This window comes from Anas acuta, chromosome 6 (genome assembly GCF_963932015.1).
Source record: "Anas acuta chromosome 6, bAnaAcu1.1, whole genome shotgun sequence".
Classification (NCBI taxonomy): domain Eukaryota; kingdom Metazoa; phylum Chordata; class Aves; order Anseriformes; family Anatidae; genus Anas; species Anas acuta.
The window spans coordinates 18140589-18158169 of NC_088984.1; the positions used below are offsets into that span (position 1 = coordinate 18140589).

At 36.4% G+C, this 17581-nt stretch overlaps 1 long non-coding RNA gene across 1 annotated transcript; it reads left to right on the forward strand.

Moving 5' to 3' along the window:
• The first annotated feature begins 3987 nt into the window (after window positions 1-3987).
• On the forward strand, window positions 3988-10178 carry LOC137858698 (uncharacterized). The gene is made up of 3 exons (XR_011097925.1): window positions 3988-4095; window positions 9660-9755; window positions 10049-10178. It is a non-coding gene; the product is annotated as an uncharacterized lncRNA (long non-coding RNA).
• The last annotated feature ends 7403 nt before the right edge of the window (window positions 10179-17581 follow it).

Sequence of the window (17581 nt, forward strand, 5' to 3'; positions counted from 1 at the left end):
TTTCCTCATTTTGGGAATGGAACCTCAGCCTCCCCTATTATATCATTGCTTCACCTTCCTACACTGTGATGAAATTAGGGAGAAAAGGCAATACAGCTGAGTCCTATTAATTTTTCATACACTCATGAAAAGCTCAGAAAGAAGGTGGAGAAATACCTAGGGAAAAGGGTTTTGAAGGAGGCCCGAGATAGTGCCTAAGCATGCAGTCTCTCTCTACAGATGACCCAAACTCTTTCACCAGGGAGTGAGAAAGACAAAGAATAGCTTCTGGAGAAACAGGTATTGTCTGATATTCAGTGATAAGCTATCGCCAAGTAGATACAATGTGCATTAAATATTTGCATGTGTCTCTATATTTATGTATGCTATCCTGGGACATCGTTCCTTTTGGAAAAATAACATTACATTGATATATACTAGATGGTATCGGTAGAAATATTTGGTATGACCATATGTTTGTTTGTTTGTTTGTTTTCCCCAAAAGGGAGACATCATGTGTTAGAATGAATGATTTTGTAATTATTCAATCTCTGTTAGTAGCAGAGTAGAGAATTTAGCTTACTCTCATGTTGTGTTCTAGGTGCCGGTTAGACATGCTCCCAGGTGAGCTTCATTTGTGCACTCTCCTTTTTGTCAAATGCCCAGTGTTTTTTTTCTTAAGGAATCCTGCTAATTTTAACAGCTGTGTTGCTGACTCTTTCTTTCCTTTCCCTCTCTCAGTCTTCTTCTTTATCCCTCTACTGCTGCTGTTGCTTCCTAGATGAGATCACAAAAACCCAAACTTGATACATTGAAGTGCTAGTATTCAAAAGTACTGATTATTTTATGCTAATGAATGAACCATCTAGTAATACAATATTTCACTTATTGTGCCCTCCTGGTGGTAGCACAAGATAAATCCAACAGTGTCTTTAATTAACTAAAGAAAGCAGAAACAAATCTCTGTGGGTTAATAATATTTATGGCCTAAAAATGAACAAACTAAAGAAAGGGAGAAAATAATGTGGCACAATTCAGACAAAAATGTAATTAAAATAAAATTCTCATGCATTCTGGAAAGCACATCTGTAATGATGTGTAATAAGGCACAATCCTGTGTGAGACAAAGCACTAAAATTAATGTCATCACTGAATACTTGGAAAATATATTTTTCTATTTATAAAAAGGAATGAAGTCAAACTTATTTGGTAGAAATGTTAGATCTTGGTGCCTACAAAGGAATTAGGTCTCTTATATCCATAAAACACACAGTATCATATGATGCCTGAACCTTAATTCAAGTAGCTCAACAACATGAATAAGAAAATGCCAGGTCCATTTAACTATGTCCTTTGTCAAATGCCAATAGGGATGGTGACTTTTTATAAATATCCAGTAGTTAAAAATATAAAACACTCTAAGTAGATAAGGCTACATGGGTTGTATTAATGTGAGGTCATTTCACCTATTTATGATTCCTGTTCTTTGGCTGGAGACACACATTTTGTCTTAGCCCTTAAAATAGAATGTGGGTCTGGATCTCTCTTAGAAACAAGTTGGCATAGGCCTACATCAAAGAAGATCCCAGAAAAAGCATCAGGGCTCCATATCACTGCAATAGTTAGCTCCAAGGGATCTCAGAAATTTAACTCTATGGGGGATGTTTAAATGTGCTTTCAGCAGCATAGTGACATTGCAGACTATTTCATGGGTTTCCCACTGGAACATGCATTTTTTGGGGTGCATCTAAGCAAAGAATCCATGTACAACTTTAAGCCACAGCAATGCACCATGCAGTGGAAAACACTTCAATAATAAATATCTGAGGCTATTGTTACTGAAACCTTTACTTGGACCTGTGAGACTTGTTCTTTCATCAAATTACTTTAGTTTAATTGAGAAATCTATATTCACACAGGGGGCATTAGCATGCTGGGATTAAAATGACAAGTGTTTCCACAAGCCTATCTATTTGTATGATAGAGTGAAGATTGAATTTTCTAGCAGTTGCACAACTAAATATAGAACAATGACAATACAGTGTATTTGAAATTTGCCTTGACCACATGTGAAGACCCTGTGAAGTGCTAAGAAGTTTTGACTCTTTGCGGACCATCTTCTTCCTGCTCTTGATTTTTTTTTTATGCCTTCTTTTAAGTGCCATGTCTTTATATTACTGCAACATTGTCTGATTTAGGATTTACAACATTTATTGATAATAGGAAAACAGACTCCCTCTCATATCTCTATATTCTTCAGATCCTAATGCTGACCATGATGTCAATACCCATTGCTCAATGTCTAAACCTTGCTGTTTAAGTTGAATAGACATTTCAGGATGATATGTAAAAAGATTTGTTAACATTATGAGATTGATTAACTGCAATGAATTTAAAACAGAGAATACTTACTGACATGTGTCACTATATCACACATATGCTGTTGATACACATTCTTTTTTGCAAAGCCTAAGGGATGTTCAAGGTCCATCATAAGCTAACCTCTAAACACCAAAACAATAAAAAGTGCCCATGTAGGAAGAAAAAAATAATCATGAAAACACACAAGGAATTATGAGAATATTTTAGCAGTCCAGTGTCGATTTTGCTGATGCACCTCATTAGCACACCCATTGCCTTCAGCTCATTTCAAAGCTCAGGAGTAAGAGGCATAGCATTGTCCAAAGCCTGAGGGGTGGGAGTGGGGATTTTTTCCTTCACAAGTCACACACCAATTGGAGCAGTGGAAGATAGGAAATGCTCAGAGGGAAGCCCCTGGGAGAGACAGGGCATCTCCAGCAACAGAAGAGGGCACAGGAGCATGGCCACTTCCTCTCCAGAAACCTCCCAAGACAAATGTCATTTGAACTCTGTCCCTGCTGCAATGGGTTCAGCTGGGCCATCCCAGCACAGCACCATGTCCACACCACCAACATCTCTTCCTGCATCGAGAGACCCTGTGTATTCTGCAACTCACTAAACAAGTGCTTGGAACACCTATATTTTTGAAAGCTACCGCTTTAACTTGCAGGTAGGTCTTTAGCCAGTTCCATGATCTGCGTTTGTCTTCCCTTCCTGCGCTTTACTGACCAAGAAAGACAGAAATGCATAAATAAGTGGGCAGATAAATGGGGGAAAGTTTTAAGAAATGAGCAGGCCAAACACCATGCACACTGGTAGTCTATCTGTTCCCCTCCACCTCCACTGAAGATATAATGGCCCAGAAATATCAAGTTCTCTCTATTTTTATATGGCAAATTGTGGTTTGTTTGGGTTTACAAAGTAACTTCAATTAAATGTCATCACTTATCTACATGCAAGACATGCATAAAATGGCACACTAGTTTTGTGCATGTAACTCTTTATGTAACTGAAAAACAGGAACAAATGCACATATTTAGAAGCGATAAATGTAGAAGCTCCTCTACTTTAAATGCCTTTTTGAATATTTCCACTGTTCATGCTAAATGATTTCTGTCAATATTTTAATTTCAGTTGAGAAGGGTGGAATCAAGGAGTGACATACGGGAAGGTTGTTGTCAGCAAACTGATGACTACATACCATAATTAAGAAATAATGTAAGAAAGGAAGAAGCTTGATAGAAATGCTGTTGTATTTTTGTGAGTTTAGCACTAAAGAATCAAGGATGGGAAGAACTATTCAGAAATAAATATTAAAATATTAATAAGTATATACTATTGTAGGATGCATTATATACATAAATGATCATTTTTGTAATCATAAGAATATTAATGCAGCAGCTAATAAATAAAATAAGCACCAAAGGACAAGAATATGACCTTAAAATCCTTACTCAGCTGCCCTATTAACTTTCTGAACACCACTGAAAGTGTGTGTCAGCTGCTTAAATTAAAGGGAGAGTAATTAAAATTACACAAATAATAGGTGACTGGGGTCAGTCTCCATCACCCTATCTCCTATATTTCAGAGTATTTTACATTTTTTCCATCAATATGCAATCTTAATTTTCCTTGCACATCTCTCAGGTATTCTTGATTTAAAAAGAACTTACCATAAGAAGCAAAGCTGTTGACTGATGGTCAGAGCACTGGTTTTGGGGCCATACTGTTAAATCCCCTTCCATACTGTATCAGGTGAGTCTATTTCCTTGAGTATCTTTGAGTTTCATTGTATTTTGCCATCTCTCTTTCTAAACAAACACTTTTAGTAAGGGGAAAAAAAAAAAAAAAAAAAAAGAAGGAGAAGGAAAAATCAGATCTATATTTCAGATCTATAGCTAAGATCCCTGTTTCCATGAAGATGGCTTACAGACAGGAAACGAGCAAAAAAGTTATACTCATGCTGTTCTCTGGGACATTAAAAGTCACAAGTAGAATAGAGAGAGCCTTGATAATAATCCAGACTTCTGTATTTTTACTGTAATAATAGTAATAATAGTAATAATCATAATAATAAAAGACTTGAAAAAGCTAGACTGGGAATTGAACCAGACAAGACAAGAGAAACCCAAATGGCAGAAATATCTTCCTATAGGGTTCTGACCAGAAATAGTTCTTTCCACAGAAAACATTGAGAGACTTCTCTTAATGCCAAAGCATTTTAAAGTCTTTGCTGGAAGTCACTGCACAGGTACAAATTATTTAATAATAACCATCCTGATAATTTATAGGCATTCTAGTATTGTCTGTTAAAAAGGATTTTGAGGGTACAGTCTAAGCACAGCATCTAATACATGTCTTCAGCAGCTCCTAGAATGCAATAAATAAGTAGAGTTATTATGTGCTCTCAGTAGTATGTATTGATAAGGTAAAGGGGAAAGGACAAGCATAGGTATCTACCTCCTCGTTGGGGGTAGGGAGTGGGGGGATGATTCTGCACACACCCCAGAGGAAGAAGAGATAGAGGAAAAGGGAAATACAGCTTTATGGAGTCCATCACACATGTTTCATGAGTATTCACACTGCTTTGGTGCCTTCGTCTTGTGAGGGCAGTACTTCTGAAAGCATCAGGCATGGCTCCAACTCCCTGCACTAACAACTACATGGGGTTCAGAGACAACACAAGGAGGGAATCGACAGACTCTGAGATATGAAGCTATTGTTATTGTTCATCACATAAATAAGCATTCAAAGCCTTTGCAGTTTTATATATTGACTTGTTAGAACTAACAGTAGATTTTTGCCTAATTTTACTAACCTTAGTCCTACTAAACCTGTTTCATAGCTCCCTCTGCATGATGAGGCCTCTTAATGTGTTATAAAAATCATTAAATAATCACGATCATTTTTCCAAAGGATTTAGCAGAATGGAAAATACTGTTTTCTTCCTCCGTGGTCCCACCTGTGCAGGCTCTAGGTCAACGTATTTTTTGTTGAGGGGGCACTACGCTCTGGCATAGATTTGTATGTGCTCATTAAAGCTCTGATTTCAGTGGGACCTCCAGAGATTTCTAGTGAAGTCCTGCTGTTACTGCTATTAGTGTTGTAGCTCTGGAGCGCTATACAGGACATTTGCTGTATTAGGCCTGAGGGTAAGCCCAACTCTCTCATCTGGAAGAGGTATTCTGATCAATGGTGAGTATGACTGATTCATAAAATGAGCCCTGAATAAGTGGAAAAGAAATTCTTCTGTAATACTAGAAGAGGAGTCAGAGATATATGGGTGAACAGAAGTAGGGGCTAGCAGAACAGGCTTTAGTGGCCTCATACCTACTCAGATTCCAGCTTTTGTGCCTTTCTCCCTTGAGTTGCACAAGGCAAAAGCCTCATTAGAGGTGAAAGCTTTATCTCAGAATTTACACAGCAGTAAATCAGGGAATGCTGAAATAACCCCCGCCCTCCCCCCCAAAAGCAAGTTACCTACAACTACTTTAAACTTCATAGCTACAAAGTAGTCAGAAATACCTCAAGCTCTGGTAAAATCCAAGGAAGAATGTTGTATATATTTAATATGACAGTATTTTTAATTATGCTTCTAAGACTTTTGGTTAAGAAAAATCTACTGAGATTTTTCTCTCTCTCCAACAGAGAGCAATAACTCATTTGGCATAAAAATAAACTTAGATTAAACCAAACTAAACAGATTAAACCAATCTGCATAACTCTTCCCTCCTTTCTGGCTCTGAAATTCCCCTTTACAAGTAGCTCCATAGAAATCTTACTCTGCATGATATTGAATTCAGATAGGATTCAGCTATGCCACTTAACCAGCTATTTGAAATGATGGGGAGTCGCTCTCTTTTTGTGAAAACTCAGAAATGTACAATTCTGCCTCATGACAGAAGAGCACAGCAGTGCCTGCACACTCTTCTTGCTATTATAAAGTAATCCTCCCTCCAAATCATGCCTTCTCCTTGGGAAAGAAGTGAGGCTAAAATACACTCCCTCCCCATACCCCACACCTTGTACGATGAGAGCAATTCAGTATAGACTTGCTGCTGTGTAGGGTGACTTCTTGTGAGTTGAGCCTTGGATGTGCATACTTGGAGGTCATGTAGGGCCATCATCATCCAGCTACCTTCTGCTCAGCCACTCTGCATGGGGAAAGCCAGCAGCTCTCAGGTAGGTCTGACTAACAGAAGTTCTTCATTTAGATTTTTGCTCTACATTTAAAGTTGGTGGCTTTCCTGAATTTCATTTCTTTCTTCAGGTAGTTAAGAAGTTGTCAGTTTGTTCTTCAACTATATACTATGGAGAATAAGTGAGCCAATATGAAAATAGAAATGTCTGTCTGTCTACCCATCTGTCTATCTCGACTTTTCTTCTGTTCATCTGTTTTCCTTGTATTTTTGTCAGTTCTGAGCAACACTGAAGACAGATGGGAAATGTAGTTTTTTACAAAGTCATTGCCTGTTAGAATGTCACTGAACTTGAAAGGATTTTATTGCAGTCTAGAAATTGTCTCTCTTCAATATTTTCCTAACCACCACCTTTTTGTGATGGCTGAATTTAAGAAGGAAATTCTCATTTTAAACAGTCTATTTTTACAACAACTTATCAAACAGTGGCCTTTAGCTGTTGTTCTGTGACAGCCACTCTATTAAAATCCTGATGTAAACAAGTGGAGAAGGTGAACTAGAAGTGCAGATATTTGCACAGCATTACTGTCAGGTAAAATTTTAAAGATAGGTTTTATGAACCCATTATTTGCAGTCAAGGCTTTTGACTACAGCATCTGAAATCATTTAAGTAGACAAAGTGTTTTGTCAAAACATACTGCTGGGAGTCAGTATGTAGCTTCTTTTTATGTAATTCAATTTGGTTCTGTTGTTTGCATGAAAGTGGGATATCTAGCTGGGCAGCAGTAGTAGAGCTGTGTATGATCACAATATGGTGACTTTCTACTATAATTAACATCAAATGCCTTTTGTTTTCATTTAGTGCTTAATGCATGCGTAATTGCACTGTACATACAGACCTACCAAGAAAAAGTTTGAGATCTTTTAGATACAAAAAACAAAACCCATAGATTTTTATAGCTATTTTCTTAAGAGTGGGGGATGCACAGGATTGTGTACCCATTTTGAAAAAAAACAGTCTCTGTGTACTGTCAAGGTTTGTTTGACATAGCATTTGAGAGAGATGGGCACTTTAAAGAGGTAGAGCAATTGCTGCTCTTTCAGCCCTGAGCCTCCAGCCCAAGAGGATGCTGAATAAGACTGCACTGTGCATGCTGCCCTCTGAAGAGTCGTATAAGGGCAGCATTGTTAGAGAGCAGTATATGCTAGCAAACCTCCCTTCAAACCAGAACAGCACCCTGAATTTGCTGAGAGGCTCTGCATGAGACGCCTTGTGAGAAACATAGCCTAAATGCTCACCAAGTATTTTCCCACCCACTTTGGAGACTTTGTGGTCTTTGTGTCTCCAACTACACTATTTCATCTGAAGCAGCAGCAGGCACAGAATACAACCTAGGCAGTTAACAGAAGTTCAACAAACCTCATGCTGTTTGCTGGAGTTATCCTGAGGTATCAAGCAGTACCACTTAAATTATGTACATTACAATCATTTCATATGAGATTTACATTTTTGCCAAGCCATACTTTACAGTATTTGTCATCTTAATTTTGACTGAAATCAGCACTTCCCCAAAAGACATATAAAAGTTCCAAACGTAACTTCCAAACATACTTCACTTAACTACTGCTGTCAGTAGAAACCATGATGACAGAAGAAAATTTAGCTCCTCACACAATACTAACATACCACTTTGAGGTGTCTTATGTACTATTGTATGTACACTATATTTAGAGAACCTCTAATCAAATAAGCTGTAGTAAATAAGCTGCTGGATATGGAGGCCAGCTCTTCTCCATTAACATACTGGCAGAACAATAGTAGATAAATGGAGTAATCTGTAGAGATATGAAAAAAGGAAAGCATTTACCAGACAGTAACAATGATGAGTGTAAGGGGAGAAAGATAAGCAGCACAAAAGTTGTCAGATAAAAGTCAATAACTTGGTGCAATAAGATTATGTCTTTTAGCAGATCCTTTCCATCCAGCTCTTCCTTTTAGAACTTTATTTATGCTACACATCAGACAGATTAATTGTGTAAAATGCTCAGGCATCCTTTGCCCAGACATAATCTTACATCTGTACACATAAATCAGATCATTAAACTAGTTTTTACATAGAGTAGGGATTGAGAAAGCTAACAAAAGGAAGAAAGCCACAATCACTAATGTATGTTATGAAGAGCTTGTGTACACAACCATTTAATACTACTGTAGCTGCATCAGTTATGATAGTGATTAGAACAGCCTTATGCTCTGTATACAAATTGTTTGAAGATTAACTCCTATTGTATCGTAGCATCTACCTGCAAAGATGGTGCCTTTATAGCAGTACACCGAAGACAGGACTCCAGAAACCTTCCATGAATCAGCTGAGCCACATAGATGTAATTACATTTATGTATTAGTACCACATTTCATCCCAGTACTCCATTCCTTGAAAAATTAGTCCTAGTTGTACCATTTAATCTACATTGTTTTCTAAGCCAGTAACTTGGTGCAATGTGTAACCAGCACTAAGTCCTGTCCTGCCACAGCTGCAGAAGGGGCACTGAAATGGCGTGCTACCAGACTAGCTCTACTTGGCCCTGATCCAGCAAGGCACTTAAACACCTGTTCAATTTAAAGTATATGAGTAATCACATGGAAGACAAGATTATGCATTCTTTGAACAAGTACCTGCTTAGATTCTTAGGATGTGAAAACAGAAGGGAACATCTAAACATCTTGTCTGACCTCCTATATACCATAGTATTTCCTTCATTTGTGTCTTGCTCAGCCTTTACTTTCTTTCAGGGAAAAAAAAATCCATCTCCAATGTTTAAATTTTTAGTCATGTAAAAACTACCACAGTTCTGCTTAAATTGATTCAATGTTTAACACTCCTCACTAGGACAAAAAATATATACCTTTTTAACCTTCTTTATGATTATTTTTCAGATCAAGATTTTACATGCTGCTTTGGATTCACTGAATATTGTTGTGTTTTTATTAATCAAACTGAAGAAGCATGTATTATCACATCTCTGTTTCATATACATACTTAAAGACTGCAATTAAATCAGCCCTTGTTTTTTACTTTGATGAATTGATACAGTGCCCTCTGAGTTTCTCAATATACAGCAAATTATTTGGCCTTTAATTATACTCCTATTTTTTCTCCGACCCTTGTTGTTCTACAGCTCTTTCTGGAATAAGAAGCTATTTCAGGAGATGTGACTGTGCACCATAGAGGCAATAGAAATCACTGCTTATAGACCTATTTTTCTTCAGCAGAGGTAAGATGGCACCTTTTGGCTTCAGGTTCACACTCAAAATTTACACAAAAGTTACAAACCATGCTTCACCTTCATGCCGATTCTTTTAGTGTAATTGTTTTCAGGGATAAGTGCACTCTTCTTGAAATGTCCACACACATTCTTTGTTTTACTTCTCTGTATGATCTTACCTTCACTGAAATGCAACTTGATTGTGCCCTACTTGATTATGCTCAAAAAAGCCTAATAAGTTTTCATTATTCCTTAATATTTTATGTACATGCTCTACTCACAGTTTTGTGTTTTTTTTCTAGAACTTGTAACTGTTTTCTTCCACACCATGAATTAAGATACCAAATACGGTAAGACTAAGAGCACACTAGAAACAAGCATACTCAGCGCTAGAAACAAGCATATTCAGTGGATAACCCACCACTTGCAACTACATTTTGAAACAAATATCATGTTTAATCAATTTAATATGATCTTGTAATATTCAGTATTTTGTAATAAAATGTTCTGTAATATCAAATCAAAGCACTTAACATAATAATTTCTCCCTACATACATATAACATCCTAAAGTTTTAATCAAAAGATATCAAGTTAGTCTAACGATCTAGGTTTCATTAACCCTTATTGATTTGCTCAAATTATGGCATTCTCCTTGCATTATATTGCAATTCCAATATCAAGTTATTATTTGCTTTTAATTTATCTATCATCTGCACACAGCTCAAAAATACAATACAATAAGTACATAAATATTATTATTTGAGCAGTTTGTGGTGGAAGTTTGGAGAACAAGGAAGGAGATACACAGTTGTGAAGAGAAAACCTATAGGCTGGAAAGACAAAATATCCACCGTGAGACCTTTAACTTCAGGAGGTGAGCAAAGGTTGAAAAGAAGAAGAGAAAAAAGCCAGTCTCTAAGAGAGAAATTAAAGAATTTTAAAGGGTGTTTTAATGAAGAAGGAAAAAGGGAAAGAGAGGAAAAGAAAATCAGCTATCAAAGATGCTCAGAAAAACTATAGTTCAAAGTAGGGGTTGCTAGGGATGACAGAAGAATATTCAAGGTTCTCCTAATGTTAAATCCAGGTTCAAAGATGAGTGACAGAAAGCAGAACACAAGAGTGAGGCACTAACCTTGTGTAAGCACTGCTTCTGTGTAACTAAATACTAATTATAGTTAATCATTGGTTTACACAGGAGAAGCAGAAGCCATTGCACCTAGAGCCTGATCTCATGAAATCCATCCATGTACATAAGTCATTCTGCCTAGTATTTTAGTCTCCTTTCATGCACCCTACTCAGAGACAAATAGGACCACAGCTGGTTGGTGCCATTGACAAATACAAGAAGTTACTGGAAGTTGGCACAAAGTGGACATACTCAGCTAAACCTGGTTTCTATTCCCATAGAGGAGTATTAAAAAAGGGGAGGAAAAAAAAAAAAAAAAAAAGTAGTCTTTGGAGGACAGTTTTAACAAGATCTTTTGTTTGCTCCACCCCCCTGTGAGAGTTCAGAACACTGAAATTTCTGTAGGCCTCTGTTTGAAAATAAGGGGCTAATGAAAAGGTATGTGCATGGCTTGCTACCCTAAACTAGTCCACCTAGAATATCCTGGGATTTGCCAAAGCACTAAATGACGTTGGCATAGAACACTTTAAGGGAAAAGTCACCTTTTATTCTTTGCTTTTCAGTATTTAGAAATGTAGCTTCAGTTTCCTTTGTGTTTTTTGTATAAAGGAAATTCATTTTGAATAGAGATGGGTCCATTTCTTTAGGTTTGATCTCAATGGATACTGAAGCTGGACTGCTGCGCCTTCCAACTCTTGCAATTTCTGGGGGAAGAGAGGGCAGCCAGGTTTAGATGAAGAGGACAGAGCAATAGTGAAAAAAGAAATATTTAACATGGAGAATCTCAATTTCTGAGAATAGCAGAGTTAACGTAATGCCTAGCTATTTCTCTGAGGATTAGATACAATTAGAACTTTTGCAGACAGTCTATGCTTTCTGATTTATTTCCAAGCCAAGCAAATTCCGTTCTGCAGTTGAAATTTCCACAAGGCTATTGTTACCCATGAGGCTATTGTGTGCTCCATGAAGGTCAACTCATTCAGATGTCCAGATTTAAGCAAGACATTGCAGACACATGTTTCCAGGGAATGTGTACTGCTCAGTAGAGCACCAGGTCCCAACCAGGTCCTTGGAGATCACAGGTAAGCTTCATTTCGCATATATTAGCTCTACTTTTGGATTTTTTTTAGTCATAATGGTTTTTCAAATGCATGGTAGAAGCACAAAAAGCCACTGCTGTTCAGGGAAGTTCTGCATGTGCTCAGGCAGCTTTTTTTTCTCTGCTTTGGATCTATTCCTTTCCCAGTGGTAAAGCATAGCGGGGAATCCTATGATGATAGAAGCAGTCGATACTTTTGTAAGAACAGAGAGACATCTTTAACACATGTATGCCTTTAGTTCAATAAACAACATAGGTCTGCACCTAAATTTCTGCTGAAGGATCTAATACCAGCAGAGAACTTTTGCAGCATGGTACAACATTAATATTTTTAGCTAGACATTTGCTTGATTGTAGTGACTTTTTTCTTCCTTCTAGCATTGAGGATTAGTAAATCAGCATAATTAGTTTGGTTCCCCCAGTTGGCAGAAATGGGCTAACTTTTTTTTTGGAAACCCTCAGTTTAGTAGGTAAGTTGCTAAGAAATTATATAGAGATTCTGATGTTCCAAGTATCCCTCAGAAATAAAGACTTGTTCAAAATTTTTATAAATGATCACTCTGTTTCTGGCTTTGTCTGTGCAGTTGTAAAAGTTTGGGAGAGAGCTATTCTTTTCTACTTAATGTTGAAATTCATCCTATATGTCTTGCATCATTATTACCTATTGACTGTTGTGAAGAAAAAGACATTTAAAAAAAACTATGTTTCAATGACAGAGCAAAATAAACAGTGGAACATATAACTGATAACTCATTAAATAAGAAGTCCATGCTTTTATCTGGTTCTTCAAACACATTTTAGGCACTTCAACAAGATTAGAAAAACACTTTTATGCCAAAAAAGAAACTCCTTTAATCACTTCTCTTCTAAGAAGATACCTGCATGAAAAGAGGAGAATTAACCTCTCGTCTTCCACTACTCCTTTTACTGGGGAGAAGGAAAAAAAAAAAAAAAAAAAAAAAAACTTTTCTAATCCATTTGGTTTTGTCAGATAGAAACAGCTGTGTTTTCAGAAGCATTAATTATATGGGAAGATATTTTCAAGCGTGTATCTTGCTGGGAAATTATTAATATATACTAGATCATCATTAGTCTGTTCTTATGGAACAGCAAGAGTCCCAGTTTTCCCGGATGCCAGAAACAAGGCCAGTCCATTATGTTCTTTATGGTCCAAGACTACTTTTGTCTTTGTAGCTTTATTTACCATATTGTATTACAAGGAAGGAAAAAAAATCATAACAATTTAGAGAGTAAATAATTATATTATAATTTTTAATTAAATTATGTAATTATGTGATCAAAACCAGAAACAAATATGCTTATATTATATAAAATTATATAAAATATTTATATATTATATAAACATATAATATGTGTTTATATATGTCTGTGTATATGTTATACATATATGTGTATAGATATATATATATAACGTCTTTCAATTTCTGATACAACTGCTAAGGCTGAATTGTCTTCATAAGTTCTTCTGCAAATGCATCTTAACAAGGGAATGAGATCATATATCTCCTGGGTGGTTTTGCTGGGACTCTCTCCAGGATCAGTTGAAAGCCTGAATGTCAAGAAGGGAAAGGTCCCCCACAGACTGGGTCTCTGCCCCATTCCCCTTCTCTTTTCCTCTGGCCTTGTGCCTGGCCAAAGCCAACCTCTTGCAGATGGCAGGTTCAACTGATGGGCTGCCTCCTTTCATTCCCCCGTGAGAAAAGGGGAGGTGCTGGAAGATAGCCTCCTGTTTCAGGAAAACACACTCCCTGCCCACCTTAGCTGCTCCCATCAGGTAACCTTAATGCTGTCTCAGAAGACAAACTGCCTGTAGGTTTGTTCAGTTTAGATCTTGTATGTGCAAACCGCTACAGATAAACAAACAAACAAAAAAAAAAAAAACCACCCTTCAGGAGAATACCACATTTTTTCTGAAAGAACATATTTAAAATTTTTATCATCCTTTTGGAACTACTTTTGCATTTCTTGATCCCAAAATACAGTGATGTAAGACTATTTTTCAGTTTGTTCAGCCCTATCACCACTGCCTTCACATCACCACAGGTATCCTGCTCATTTGTGGGTTTCTCCAGACAGTAGGTAAACTTCTGGATATTTTCCTGACTGATGACAGGCTCGCTTTTGATGCCTGCCTATTCAAACCTTAAACTTGTGGTTTTCCTGTTATTGTATCCAACAAGGCAAGCCAGTACAGTCAAGAGAGATGTATGTTCAAGGGCAGTGAATAAGTTCCCTTTCAATAAAAACACACATTATGTTAAGGAACAGTCAAAAGGGTTAAAATACAATCTTTCCAGATAAGTTTCTCACCATATCAGGCTCAAAAAGTAAAAAGATTTGAAAGCTATTAGTACTTCTGTAGATCATCCTCTTCCAGACACTTTTTTTTTCTTTCCCTTTAACTGACAGGTTGCAGTTAAAAATTAAACTAAAAAGAGGCCCTCTTTTTGCTACATACTTTTAATGGAACTGAAGCCAAAATAAGTCAGACTAAATTATGGGAGTAAATGACCTCCTGGGTAGTATAATACCAAATTCCAAAGAACTGTAAAGAGTTTCCTTTGATCTTTTTAGCTTCACAGCCTGAAATTCAAAATCTGTATTTAATTTTAGATTGCATATGCCAGCTTTTAAGTTTCCTTTCTAACATGATATATCATTTTAAATGATAGGACACCTTTAACTTGTATTTCTTGAAAATGCTGACTATCCTTTCTTTATTCTTTTACACTATAAAAACAGATATAAATATTACTAATTGCAAAAATAATTTGGGGTTGGGTGCTGTAATGGATAAACCATTGACCTTCACTTAAGAGACTGTGCCTTCAAGCTCAACCTGAGTTTCTAAGTGAAATGACTTTGATCTGAGACACAAGTTACTTCAGTTCTATGCCCTAGAGGATATAGATCTAGGAAAAAAAAAAAAAAAAAAAAAAAAAAAAAAAGGACAAGCTGTGCACTTCATTACATATTCCTGCTACAATTTAGGAGGTAGACAAAGGATGATATTTTTCAAATGTGGTATAAGGGGCCTATTTATTTCTATGGCCACAGAGTCACATTGCAGGGAGTGTGTTCATAAACCGGCAATCTCAAAGGCACAACAAGCAGCATTAGGTCTTGGCTGGAGAATTCTCTGACCTATGTACTTGATTACAAACTTCAGGAATGGGCAGCTGGGATAATTTCCCTTTTGAGTCTAGAATTGGGCCAAAAAGGTCTTTATGTCTGGTACATTATGAAAGAAGTTGCCTTTTTTGAGAGAAAGATTGCGGTAGGTTGGTTGGAAGTACAGCATGCAAGAGCAGTTAACCATTGAACAAGTACTGGAAAAGCCCTAGGAAATGTACTTACACATGTTGTGTTGTTCTGTGTCTGTCTGATGATTGGGCAAACAGAGGCATAAATATAGCCCAGAATTTCACAATATAATAATGTTATGAATTAGATCCCAGGGGAGTAATTTGTAATGCATAATTTATCTGATGAATTTAGTTTCTTTTTCTACTAGCAAAATATCTACAAACTGGTCCTGATTTCCTCACACTTGCTCTTTATTCCAAGTCACTCAATGTTATTTTTTAAACTGAGGGACTGATGAATCAAAATTCTCTTGGATTATTTGGAACTATATTGAGATTATTTAAACAATATTGAGCTAGTTCCAACTGACATGGTAAATTTCATGGTTTTCTTTCATTTTCCTGATTATGAAAACCAACTAGCCAACCAACCCACTTCTGCTCCACAGAATTTCCTATATAGAATACCTGGAGGGAATTTAGCATTGTCTTCTCCACAAATATATGATCACAATAAGTTGCTCTGAATTTTCCACAGTTCTGAAAGGATGGAGCCTTTTTGGATTGTATAAGAATAATGGCCTTGAAGCAAGAGGTTGAACTTTCTGGGGCCGCTCACTACAGACTTGAATCCAGCCCTTACATTTCGTCACAGCACACCATAGACAGCTGTTACTGTTACCTTCTTGCTTTCCATTGAACTGCTAACAAGTCATCCAGCTGGTCTCTGAAAAATAGAAGACACCAAATGTATAACAAATAATTTTAAAATAATATAGCCTGAGAGAAAAAAAGGAATAACAACATTGGAACAGAACAATGAATTTTGTCAATGAAAAATTGGGGAGGGCTTAAGTCCTTTCACTCACAGGCAAGGTAAAATAGATTGACATGCTTTAAGGTTGTAGGTGCTCATAACTGCTATTTCTAAGAGCCTTTTATTCCGAGTCAAACTGGAAGCGAATATAAAATATTTAGAAATAGTTTTATTCTCCTCATCCAACAAAGAAGATTATCAGGACTTCCTTAACAGTGATCCTACCTGCCACTCTTCTAAAGAGACAGAACCAGCACAACCTCAGCAATAGGAGTTTGTACCAGTTGGTCTAAGTGCAGTAAGCTAGGTATGCTATGCTATGTGCCAATAAGTGGCTGCCCAACATGTTCAGAAAATAACATTGTTACCTTTGATTTATCTGTTTGAGTAGTTTTAACAGTTTTTCTGCTCATTTCTGCTCAATATAGTATTTTTTTCCAAGAATTTTAACAACAGAACAAAACTATATGAAGCTACTAATATAGGAAGATATCTGAAAATAAAATTATCAACTCAAATCTAACTATTCTCAAAAGATTAAGATCATCTTGTCCCAGCAAACGCTTGATTTCCTATAGGCCATCAACAAGTTTCTAAACATTCCCAAAGTCTGGGATACTCAGGTCTCAGATTTACCTTACCCTAATGTTGTAATAGATGTTACAATTTGTTGATTCAAGCGTTCTTATTTCCAACACTAATCCACATCTACATAAAGCTTAATATTTACCCCAGCAGAAATTAATTTCATTAGCATTCTGTCTGTAACTTTAAATGTACTTCCTGAAACAAACAAACAAAGAAAACAAAATAAAATAATTAAAAAAAAAAATGTAAAAAAAATCAGATCTGTGCAACATGCCTGCAAATAAGCATTTTCATGAGCTTGATGGGTAGTTTTATGACCAGCTGAGAGAAGGAAACTGAGCTGGGAATCCATCTGGATACTCCCAGGGAAAGTGCTGGTATTCATTTAAAATTTAAGCAGACAAAGTATTCCAGAACACACTGCATTTTTAAAATGAAATATAGGAGACAGATAGAAAAAATCACATTTAAGTTGTCTGAACAAGCACCCTGCAGGGGAAAGGCAGAGGGATATTAAATATAGAAATAAATATACACATATATTAACAGATCAGTAGATTTGACACTATCGTGCGTCAATTCCCCACTGTATCCACAGTAGTCTTATATCTGGTACTCAGGTGGTATCATAACAGGATTGCACTGCTTTCTTCCAGAGGGAGATCTTGATTTTCTTACTTTATATCCACACTCTTACATAAATGGCTACTATGTTTTTAACAACAATATGAACACAATAGAAATAATCTGTCCTACAGGTGAATCTATGTGTAATTTAAAATATTGTTTTTATATTTTTAAATATTGTTAAAATATTGTTTTTAAAATATTGTTTTTATATTTTTAAATTTATTTATTTTTTAACTGTTACAAAAGA